This window comes from Terrapene carolina, unplaced genomic scaffold, assembly GCF_002925995.2.
Source record: "Terrapene carolina triunguis isolate 2854851 unplaced genomic scaffold, T_m_triunguis-2.0 Scaffold69, whole genome shotgun sequence".
NCBI classification, from domain to species: domain Eukaryota; kingdom Metazoa; phylum Chordata; order Testudines; family Emydidae; genus Terrapene; species Terrapene triunguis.
In genome coordinates this window covers 17064835-17077582 of record NW_020664420.1, presented here as the reverse complement: position 1 = coordinate 17077582, position 12748 = coordinate 17064835, and positions in this window count along the sequence as shown.

Here is a 12748-nt window from a genome sequence, read left to right as displayed (position 1 = left end):
TCAGAATTTGTTACAGGGAGCTTCTCCTGAATCATTCCATCCAGATTCAAGTCAGTTTCAAATTGGACCATAAAAGGTTAAGATTAAAGATATCTGAATGAGCTTTAGAGACCTGGTTCTGTATTCCTTACTAACTGGAGTCAAGTTTGGTGTACTTAAGAAATACTGGACCAGACCTGTTATTAAGTTGTATTCCTGGCTAAAATGTATCCAGAAGGAGCATTGAGCTGCTTGCTTCCAAAGTGCAGCATTTGTTTTTAAAGCGAAGTGTCTTTATTTGTGGTGTGCATCTTCTGTTCTGGTGCCGTTCCTATCCATGTCCCATGTTACGTGCTAAGCCACATGAAGCCTTCTGTTAATGCAATATTATTACGCAATCCCACAGTGAGGGATCGTTGCCAGATATTTTTTCTAAAAAGTACTGTACGGTTCTGACCAGCACCATTCAGTCAAATGTGTTATTGACTTCATCGCACAGCGAAGTACCAGCAAGCGGCATGAAGTGACAACCCTGTGCGTGTTGCTCGGTTTTTGATTTGAGTGCTGGGGTGTTTTTGTATTGACATGCCACCTTGATGCATTCTTCTATGGTTTTCGACTCTGCCAAGCGTTTCACATAATGTTATAAAACTCTCTTTCGCTCTCCCGGTCATTGTGACGGGGTGTCCACCCCACACAAGGCAGAGCAGCTTGTTGGGCTGCACTTCAGAGACAGTGAAGGCCTGAAAAGCAAACTGATGATGGATCCCAGCTGGACAGGGGCAGGCTGTGCTTAGAATCATAGAATATCAGGGTTGGAAGGGACCTCAGGAGGTCATCTAGTCCAACCCCCTGCTCAAAGCAGGACCAATCCCCAACTTGTATAAAGCCAGCAAGCTGAGAGCAGAAGAGGGCTGTAAGTGGCTGAAAGTAGCATGCAGTCTCTCCCTGGGAAAAGGGAGGTGTGTCTGGAGCTATACAGTCTGGCAAGAAGCCAAAGAAAGGAGTAGTCTACAGTTATTCCCTGGGAGGAGGGAGTTTGGGCCGGTAAACACAGAGGAGGGGGCTAGAATATAGAGCAGGGAAGTAGGAATGAATCTAGGGAAATAGCAACAGGGTTTGGGAGCAAGCAGCCTGGAGTTCCTTGACAGAGGGTCCCTGAACTGGAACCCGGAGTAGGGGATGAGCCTGGGTTCCCTGACAGCCACTGAGAAAGTAATGTAGGACCTGTCCTTGGAGCAGAAGGCTGTCTAGAATGGCATGTGGGCAGCTGACTAAGTGGGACTTTGATACCCCAGAAAGGGAAGACTATACAGGGAGCTGGCCAGAGGGCTGAGACGTGAAGAGGGAGAGCTGCGAGTCCTGGAGAGCAAGGGGTGGGGGAGGCCGTGTGAACAACGGTTGGAAGGGGGGCATCGGACCTGAGTGGAGCTAATTCCTGGATCTAGCTACAAGGAGGCACCCAACAGTAAGCCCTTGGAGGTCAATTATCAAACGTGTTTCCTTGCTGACATTTGGGACTTCAGTGAAGACTCATACTGGGGAATTCCAGTCTCAGTCCTTGGGCATCTGCATGGTGTACCTTTCCCCTCTCCCCCAACATTGTTCTCATCCCTCCTGACAGCACAGCTCATGACACCCCCCCCCCCCATTGCATTGCTGCCCGTTAACCTCTCTCCCTTATTACCTCTGCTGTGTGATTATGGAGAGAGAGCATCAGTGGAGTCAGGCTGGGGGGCTCAAAGGGTGGCTTGTCAGCTCTGCAGCATGTTCTCCCCTCCCACCTGATCTTGCTGAAGTCCATTTACCAATGCTGTGTTGCATTTGCGCTCCCATAGCCAGGGATGGGACAGAAACTAAAACACATCCTCTACTTCTTTAAGATTCCAGAATAATATTCCCGTTGAAGTGTCTCCTACACAAAAAGGCATCCACCCCAAAATACAAATATCCTGATTAGAAAATGGGAAAATTCCAGGTGTGTGCATCTTATGGAAAAAACCTTTTAAATGGCACCAAAACCAATCTTAAATATTACAGGTCCTAAGCAGGAAACAAAGGTTCGCTTCAGCACTTTGAAAATGTTACAGATATTGAACGTGTTCACTGTAGTTCATTTCAAGGGTTCCACCAATTCTGCCCTTTTAATTTTATTTCAATGCATGGACCAAATTATAAATAGCATCAGTTACTGCATTTAATAGTGGACTGATGGGTGCTTTTAACTGAATAACATGGGCTATGAAGTCAAGAAGACATTGAGCTTGGTACTGGTCATCCAGTTTTACCTCGATATAAATAGGATCCAATATATAAAGACCTGATGTGGAGTATAACCAAATAGAGTGAGAGAGCGAGCGTGCGTGTGTGTGTGTGTGTAGGCAGGCACCCTGTTCAGGTGTTTGTCTAACCCAGTTGTTCTCAACCTGTGAGCTGCTTGTGGCCCAATCATCACACAGCTGTGGCCCATGTGACATCCTCAGGGCCATACAGGAAGAATATGTATTTACACCTGGGGGAATTCTGTGCCACTGTGCATGTGCAGAATTCATGTCCGGTGCAGAATTTTTTCCCCCCCGCAGAAAATACATTCTACCTGAGAAATGCTGCAAGCCTGTCTTTCACTCACCAGAGGCCATTGTGGCACCAGAACAGCTAGCAGCTGGCTGCATTTATCAGAGCACCCTGCCCATTGAGCCAGGTTACAACAGACAGAGTGGGGCACATGGGGCTACTGGGGGTCACAGACTGGGGTTCAGAATGGCTAGTTGGGGGGACAGACTAGGGCTTGGGTTCAGGAGCTAGTGGAGTGACATCATTGAGCCAGGAGCTGAATGGCAGGGGTGCTGCAGGGCCACATGGGGCAGGAGGGAGGGGGCTGCAGGGACACATGGGGAGAGGGCAGATGTGCCCAACTGAATGGAAGAGGCTTGGGATCAGCAAGGGTCTGCATGGGGGAGGCTCCACAATTCCCTAACAATCCCCCCACCAAAAAGCCCCTGTTCCATACTTCTCCCACCCACCCTCTAGATTCACTTCCAGGCTCCTTTCCTCTCCCTCAGCTCCTCTGTTACTCCAACTCCCCCAAGCCTTTGCACTGCTTCTGAGGGGTGCAAGAAATACATTTCTGTATTGCAGTTTAAATGAATTACTCAAAGTTCTGTATTAATATGCCTAGTAATGAATCTATTTGTCAAAAAAAAAAACATTTTGTTGTCTGTATTGTTACAGACATATTTGCTGACAGGTATTTTGAAATAAATTACCAAAATAATTGAAGCTGGCATGATTGTATTTTGTTATTTTGACAAATAAAATATGCAGAATTTTAAAATATTCTGGTCAGAATTGTTGTTTTTTTGGTGCAGAATTTTTAATTTTTTGCACAGAATTCCCCCAGGAATAACATATTGTGTGGATGCATATGCAACCCATAATGGTAAATAAGCTGAGAACCACTGGTCTAACCTGTTACTATAAACCTCCAATGATGGGAATTCCATGATCTCCTATTTCAGTACTTAACTATTCTTAGAAAGTTTTTCCTCACATCTAACCTAAGTCTCCTGTGCTGCAGATTAGGCCCATTACTTCTTGTCCTACCTTCAGTGGACATGGAGAACAATTGATCAGCATCCTCCTTATAGCAGCTCTTTTCATATTTGAAGACTGTTATCAGGTTCCTCCCCCATCCCTCAGTCTTCTTTTCTCAAAGCTATACATGCCCAGTCCTTTTTAAATTTGTCATCACAATCATGTTATCTAAGCCTTTTATCATTTTTGTTGCTCTCCTCTGGACTCCCCAATTTGTCCACATCATTCCTGAAGTGTGGCACCCAACACTGGACACACTACTACAGCTGAAGTCTCGCCAGGGCCAACTAGAGTGGGACAATAACCTCTCAGGTCTTAGATACTACACTCCCGTTACTACATCCCGGAATGGTATTTGCCTTTTTTGCAACTGTAAAATATTGACTCATATTCAATTTGTGATCCACTATAACCTCCAGATCCTCTTCAGTAGTAGTATCACCTAAGCCAGTTATTCCCCACTTTGTATACCTGATTTTTTTCTTCCAAAATGAAATACTTTATTGAATGTCATTGTTGATTTCAGACCAGTTCTTCATATATCACTTTTTAATCCATAGACCTCAAAGCACTTTACCGAGGTCGGTATCATTATTGCCATTTTTCAGATGGACAAACTGAGGCATAGAAAGGGGAAGGGAGTTACCCAAGGTCCCCCTGCAGGCCAGTGGCAGAAATAGGAATAGAACCCAGGTCTCCGGAGTCCCAGTACCCTGCTTGATCCACTAGAATACAGTGCCTTCTGTGATGAGTAACTACCCCAGCCTTAATGGAAATAGCGATGGCCTAAATGACTCAGAGCAGAAAACAAGGGTTAGCCTTGTTAACTTTCCAGGCTGACACTTTGTTTCCTTTTTCTTTCCCTCAGGAAATACCATTTTATTTCCTGTTTCACAGACTAGCATGGGACTTGAATCAAAAAATGCAATAAGGATATTTATTTGCTTGCTTAGAAGTGCTTTACAGTATTAGTAATGTCACGCTATTATCCCAATTTGCATCCTATTTTTCATCATTCCATTTGGTTCCCTTGAAAACAAGCAACTCAAGCAGCTTGTGTGAAATGCTTTCTTAAACATGCAGCTCAGGAAGCAAACAGAAAGTCTTAACTTTGGCAACGCTTGCAGAAAAAGCACACTATCTCCCCAGCATTGATCCCTTCAGTCTTGTCAAAAGATGCTGGGGGAACAGTGGTTGTCAAGAGGAGACCTAGGGAGGGTATGCCTGGTGCTCCTGAACTACTGTAGGTGGCTAGCTCAGTGGAGGAAAAGGATGATGGCATTTGCTGTAAAACTACTTTGAGTGGCCTTTCTCAGTTTAAAGCTATCAAATATCACACACTTTTTTTCTCTTAAGTTTCTGGAAATTTTTATTTCACAGAACCTAACTGGTGCTTCTATGTGTATCCATGGAGCAAAAATTTGGAAACACTCCTCCCAGCCTAAACTATTACACTTTTCTTATCTCTGCGGCTCGCTACAATGTAACCAGTATAGTACATCACTTTTTAGTTATTTTTATATGGATCTCCCTATTTTTTTCTTTAGGAGAATTAAATCCTCCCCCATATATTAACATCTCCCTTGTGTATTAACTATATTGGTTCTACTTCCTTGTAGGGGCATTAAAACAAGTTAACATCTATGAAAAAAGACACAGGTCTGCTCCCTGTGTGTATTCAGAGTAATCAATGCTGACTGTAGTGGGAAAAATAAATGCTTATTGCTTTCGACTTTTGTTAGCCTGGCAGAACTGACACACATAGATCTGGTTTGTCACTTTCAAGACAGGAGATCTTGTCTAAAAATTACCTTTTTGTGGGCACAATTATTTGTGAGCACAAGATTGTGCCTCTATAATGGGAGGCTGGGCTGTGGCTCTCTTAAAAATCAGGCGAATTCCTCCCACCCCAAAGCCTGAATGCTTGGTTGGTCTCCAGTGCCCAATGAGACAATACTTCTTAAGAATGTTGTGAATAGCTTCCCTTTTCAGCTTCTAGCTTGAAAAGTGTCCCACTCCCTTTTGTCTAATTCTGAAGGTTCATTATAAATAGACGTCATCCTAGTCAAGAAAACCATGTGCCCCTTTCTGGTTTTAGAGTTCTTTGCCTAGCATCTCATGGTATAAAGCTGCAAATATGTTCAGAAACATCTCTTCTTCATATGTCTTGAGGCTTAAAAGCCCAGTCACAAAGAGGAATTTTTGAGTTATCAGACACCAGAGATTTTAAAATAGTGCCTTTCCACTGGAAAGTAATAAACTAACCTTCCCGATTGGCAAGCTGTCTTTCCCTATTTAGTACCTGGTGCCTCTGTCCTCTCTTTCACCTTCTATCCCCAAGCTATCTTAAGATATTTTCCTGATATTTTCCCTTGGTAGCAGCTACCTATCACATTGGTCCAGAGTCTGCAATTGTTACTCTGGCAAAAGAAGTTGCTGGCTGAAGTTAGCATCAAGTACACAATAAGCTAAAAGTACTTCTAGCAACTGAATGTTACTGGTAAAGAAGTAAGGCAGCAAGCCGAATGCAGGGAACCCCCTAAATCTGTGCAAAGCCTCGCTGAAGTCAATGCATTCCATGTGGGTGCAGGAATCTGCATTGACTTCAGTGGGGTTGTACATGAGCACAGGGACCTCACTGCAGAGTCAGGGCCTAAGTTTTGAATTTCAGAAAAACATTCACGGTATTGCAAACCTCAAGGAGTCAAAAATTTTGAGTCAGACCTCAAAATATGAGATTTGCTTAAAAATCGTGATTTTTTTTAAAATAAATGTACTGTGGGTTCTTTTTCTCTTCTGCTTTCTCAGCCTTTAGGATGCTCTTGAGTCACATTTCATAATTTTCTCCACAACCATCAGGGCTAATTTTGTGTGTGCATGTGTCTGAGATTCTCTTGACTCCAGGAGCTGGAGTTTTAAGAGAAACACCAAATAATGTGAGACTTGCCATAAAATCGCAAGAGTTGGAAACAATATGTTTAGAAAAGACATAATTGTCCCCAGGAGAAAGCACTTACACCTTTCATAGTAGAACCACACTAATATCTGTAAAATGGGGTTAGACCTTTCCCTTTATCATTCCATATCATGTGTGCTCAAATTCCAAGATTTGTTTTTTCATAATGATAGTTCTGAAAACTGAAACCTAGGATCCAAGAGTCTAACTAGCTTCTTTTCTTATACTTAATCACCTGCCATATAGGGGCAACAGGGAAAATGAGGGCCTTACTTAGAGTTGTGGAATCCCTATTGCCTTCAGATTAGGAACACGCTGACAGCTGTACAACTCACATCTCCATCACTGGGTTTGCACAGGTGTCACTGATTAGCGCTTACTAAACAATTTTCTTGATGATGCGGGAGGAGGAATATAATCCCTCTGACTTCCTCTTAGCCTTGTCAGATCTGTGGGCCCTTACATGTGATTCCAGCTATGAGGCTGCATCCATATCCAGTCTGAGAAATGGGGGCATATATGTATATGAATGTAAGAATCCAATTATTTTCTTACTTTGTATGTTCTAAGGAACATATCTTCCTACAATCGAGACATTGGACAGCGGTTAGAGAAAAGCAACAAGATGTTCCATGCATTTTTACCAGTTATGCTGAGCCAAAGGAGCTATTTAACCCACTATCCAGTCTTTTCTTGTAGAACTTGTTTTACCAGCCACCTCTGACACCTTGTGTGATGTAGAGAACTTTGACAATGGAATTTTCGTTATAAACAGATTGTCAATAATCCCCTTGATCTGGATCAGTAACAGATTCTCTCTTTAAGCTGGAGGGAAATATCTCTTAACAAAAGCTTTAAATCTAAGGTCCCAATCCAGCAAGTGGTTCCCTGTGGATCAACTCTGCACCCATTTGAATTCAGTGGGGCCCCATGTAGCTGTAGGAGTGTCTGCACAGGGAATCCCTTGGAGGATGAAGGCCTAAAGGAGACAATAATGATGTAAGGAGTGGGGACAAGGGAACAACTAGATTTTTTCCTGATGGAGACAGGTTGCCTGTGCGCTGTGTGAAGTACTTCCTTTTGTTTGTTTTAAACCTGCTGCCTATTAATTTCATTGCATGACCCTGTTTTTGTATTATGTAAAGGAGTAAATAACACCTCCTTATTCACACCAATCAAGATTTTATTGATCTCTTTCACATCCCCTCCTAGTCATCTCTTTTCCAAGCTGAAAAGTCCCAGTCTTTTTAATCTTTTCTCATGCAGAAGCTGTTCCAGATCCCTAATAATTTTTTGTTGTCCTTCTCTGTACCTTTTCCAATTGTAATATATCTTTTTTGAGATGGAGTGACCAGGACTGCACACAGTATTCCAGGTGTGGATATACCATGGATTTGTATAGAGGCACTATAATATTTATTGTTTTACTATCTATCCCTTTCCTAATAGTTCCTAACATGCTATTAGCTTTTTGACTGCAGCTGCACACAGAGCTACATGAACATTTTACTTTGAGTCACAAGAGGATTTTTGTTATAAATCTAGACATGGGCATTTGGAGGAAACCAGTCAGCTCAGCATTCATGCAATGTATTTGAAGAATGTTGCCCAAACAACCTAAGAAATAGCCCAAAGATGCTGACGATCTCGTCGTCCCCCCGTATCATGGAAGTTAGAGATGGACTGGATTCAGGAGGGTCTTTCCCTTTCGCTACCCATGCAGGATGATTCCCTACACATTCTAAAGTTCTAGTGATTGGACTCTTTGCACTTTCCTTGGGCAACAGTGTAATCTAGCTCACTGCTCTGAACAAAAACCAGATTGTTCTGAGCAGCTTCTACCCCATACTTGCTGTTTTATTCACTTACAATAGCTGTAGATTACCAGGTCCCCACTCAGTCATCTCCAGGGTCTTTGGATCTTTCCTCATCAATTTGTTCCTCCAAATAATTTTTGTTGCTTTCTGAACACTGCGCTATGTCTCTATCGCCGTGTTCAGGATTATAAGGATACCACCAAAGAGGTCTCAGCTGTCTTGAGACAGAATAATGGTGCTTTGGTTCAAATGACTGACCCAGTTGCAGCCTGAGCACAGGAGCAAGTCTTAATTCTACGCTGGACTTCATAGGCACGTACAGCATGGGGCCAAATCCTGAAGGACTCTGTACCTCCCTGAGTAAAATTCCCTTTGAAGTCAATGCAAGGTTTTCCTGGAAAAAAACTGAAGGCCTCATGCTCTAATCTGTGTCCATAATGGAGGAAAATTGCCCCCCCCCCCCCCGCATGCCATTGTATGGAATGGCCTCACTCCCCTCCCCCTTTCCACCCACTTCAGTCTGACAGGAGTGAATTTCAGAGGGAATGTTTGCTGTAGGCTGAGCCCAAAGGTGAACCACAAACACTTGGGTCCTGGAATAAACTGCCATGCAGCGTGTGGGGTATCCAATTTATAATTGTGTTACTTAGCTCAAGTTAATAACTAATAGCAGCTTGAGTTACAACAGGAGCAAAACCTCTAGTCTAGAAAAATCCATAGAGAGAAGGAAATTCTATCACTCTAATCTGCTCCTTCCCACCCCACAGTACCCCTCTGTGAGCTCCTCCTGCACTTCCAGCTTCATGGAGTTGTGAAGGTCAGAGCAGGGGCAGAAGGGGGCTCCTCCAGATTCTCTCCTCCAAACACACAGCAAAAAGAAATGCAAATTAATACCGCATGACCTGGTGCTTCAGTCTCTCCCCTTTTCCCCCCCCTTAGCCCTGTGGAACTCCTTCCTCTGGGTTCCCAGGGCTGCTGTGTAGGAGCAGCACCTGGAAGCGCAGATCCTGCAAGAGCTGGTGTGGGGCCAAGCATAGAATGGAGACAACAACATCTGCACCCTCTCTTCTGTGGATCTCCTGAGATCAGTGTGGATCTCGTGGTCATGCTAAAGGAGTGGACCCCTCCATGCAGCAGAGGGACAAACCGGTCCCCCCAGATGACTGGATAAGTAGGAAATTCCACAAGCAGAAACTCCTGGAATTGGTCTTGTCCCTGTCATCCCGGCCACCCATCATTCTCACATGGGTTAGCGTGTATTAATTGTGACAAGAGGCATGTAATGACCTCTTGTGGAACATCTTATATACAGAGCCCGACGGAGGGAAGCATCTTTGGAGATCTAAAATCCACAGCAGCAGATATGAACAAAAACGGACTCATGGAAATGCTGCCAAGTACCTCTATATTCACATTTGTCTGTATTTGGGGGGGAAAAAACAGATGTCTCATTTTATGATAACACTCTTTCCATTCCAGCAGTGTCTCTGGAGGATATTAAACAGAAACTACTAGAAGTAAACATTTTGAAATCAGCAGGTCCAGATAACTGGCATCTATAAGTTTTAAGAGCGCTGCCTGAGGAGCTTGCTGCACTGTTAATGTTGATTTTCAATAAGTCTTGGAGCCCTGGGGACATTCTAGAAGAAACAGGAGAGGTAATGTTGTGCCCATTTTTAAAAAGGTAAATGGGATAACCCAGGTAATTATAGGCCTGTCAGCTTGATATTGATCCTGGGCAAGATAATGGGGCAGCTGGTAGGGCACTTGATTAATAACAAATTAAAGAAGGGTAAAGTAATTAATGCAAATCAACAGGGGTTTATGGAAAATAGATCTTGTCAAACTAACCTGATATCTTTTCTTAGCCCTATGCTAGTTAACATTTGCATCAATTACCAGGAAGAAAACATAAAATTATCACTGATAAAGTTTGCAGATGACACAAAATGTGGGGGAGTGGTCAGTAATGAAGAGGACAGGTCACTGATACAGAGTGATCAGGATTGCTTGGTAAATTGGGTGCAAGCAACGTGGTTTAATATGGTTAAGTGTAAATGTATACATCTAGGAACAAAGAATGTAGGCCATACTTACAGGATTGGGGACTCTATCCTGGCAAGCAGTGACTCTGAAAAAGATTTTGGGGTCAGGGTGGATAATCAGCTGACCACGACTTCCCAGTGTGACGCTGTGGACAAAAAAGGCTAATGAAATCCTGGGATGAATAAACAGGGGAAGCTCGAGTAGGAGCAGAGAGGCTATTTTACCTTTGTATTTGGCACTGTTGTGACCACTGCTGGAATATTGTGAACAGTTCTGGTACCCACAATTCAAGAACTATATTGATAAATGGGAGAGGATTCAGAGAAGCACCACAAGAATGATTAAAGGATTAGAAAACATGCCTTACAGCAGTGGTTCTCAACCAGGGGTATGTGGGTACGCAGAGGTCTTCCGGGGGTACATCAATTCATCCAGATATTTGCTAGTTTTACAATAGACTACATAACAAGCACCAATGAAGTCAGTGCAAACTAAAAATATCATACAATGACTTGTTTATACTGCTCTACATACTATACACTGAAATGTGAGTACAATATTTATATTCCAATTGATGTATTTTATAATTCTATGGTAAAAATGAGAAAGTAAACAATTATTCAGTAATAGTGTGCTGTGACACTTTTGTCTGATTTTCTAACCAAGCAGTTTTTAAGTTAAGTGAAACTAGGGGTATGCAAGACAAATCAGACTTCTGAAAGAGGTACAGTAGTTTGGAAAGGTTGAGAACCACTGCACGGATCGGCGGGTAGAAATCGATCTCTCGGGGATCGATTTATCGCGTCTCATCTAGACGGATAAATCAATCCCCGAATCGACGCGCGTACTCGTCAGGAGGAGTAAGCACTGTCGACGAGGGAGCCATGGCAGTTGATTTGCCACCGTCCTCACAGCGGGGTAAGTCAAATAGGATATTCGCGTAGCTGAATTTGCGTATCTTAAATCGATCCCCCCACCCCAGTGTAGACCTAGCCTTAAAGTGATAAGCTAAATAGATTGAGCTGTTTAAGTCTAACAAAGAGAAGATAAAGCCAGCTTGGTTGGCTGCATCCTATAAGTACCTACCTGGGGAATGATTGGATAATGCGCTCTTGAATCTAGCAGAGAAAGTTAGAACACAATCCAAGGGCTGGAAATTTTGAAGCTAAACAAATTCAGACTGGAAATATGGTGTAAATTTTTAACAGTGCGGTTAATTAACCATTGGAACAATTTATCAGGGCTCATGGCTGATTCTTCATCGGTGACCATCTTTAAATCAAGATTAGCTGTTTCTCTAAAAGATGTGTTCTAGGAATGATTTGGGGGAAGTTCCATGGTCTGTGCTCTACAGGAGGTCAGACTAGATGGTCACAATGGTGCCTTCAGGTCTTGGGCTCTGAATGTTCAGCCTCTTTAAAATTGGCAGTGCAGTGGTTTAATTCCTTCTAAGCAATGGTCAGTTACAGATACAGTACCCCATTAACCACAAATGATCTACAACAGTGGCTGATGGTAGGACATAACATTTCACCGCTAGGGCAAAGTTTATAGTTACAGGTAATAAAATAGAAAAAGCCCCTTCCCGTTTTCAGCAGCGCCCCGCTCCTAAACATCAGTTACTCCTGTTCTTGTTTATCAATGAGAATCATTTTGCTTTGGCAACAGGCTAAGTGCTGCAGTGAACGCCCCACAAACAGCCTTCTCTCTGGAGCTGTGCTACAGCCAGGGCTATAGTTGCTTGCATTTACAGTGAGTTGTGCTTGGTGCCCCAGTTCAGTGCTGGGAGAGGACAAAAGAAGCCAGGTCCCCCGCAACCTGGGCTCTGAGGTGGCAGGTGGAAAGTCCTGGCTTGCTTCCCACACACCTCAGCCACCTCCTCTGCAGCTGAGAGATTGCACTGAGGAGGTAAGGGACACCCAGACGGTGTCTGGACACGGCACCACTCCAGCTGCAGTCTCACCGCTTCCGCAACCTCCTCATACAAAATCCGCAAGCCCCCTCCACTTCCCAGGCGTCCTCATCCCCCATTTAGTCCCCCCGGCCCCTCCACACACAGTAGCCTGGGCACATGGAGCCTCAGTCTCCATATGCACCCCCAAGGCTGGGCCTCTTGGCAAAGCTGAGGGGAGAGCTGCAGTTTCATCCCCCATGGGCCCTCCCTTCCCCCCACTTCTCCTAGGAGCCCTCCCCCCCCCCCAGACACCACCTCCACCGCTGGGCCAGGCCCCAGAGCCCATCCCCCACAGACACCCCTTCCACCGCCCTCCAGGGCTGGGACACTCCCTGGAGCCCATCCCGTGGCCACTGCCCCCAGCCAGCCTCCCCCTCCATCGCTCCCAGTGACCCCTGCGGC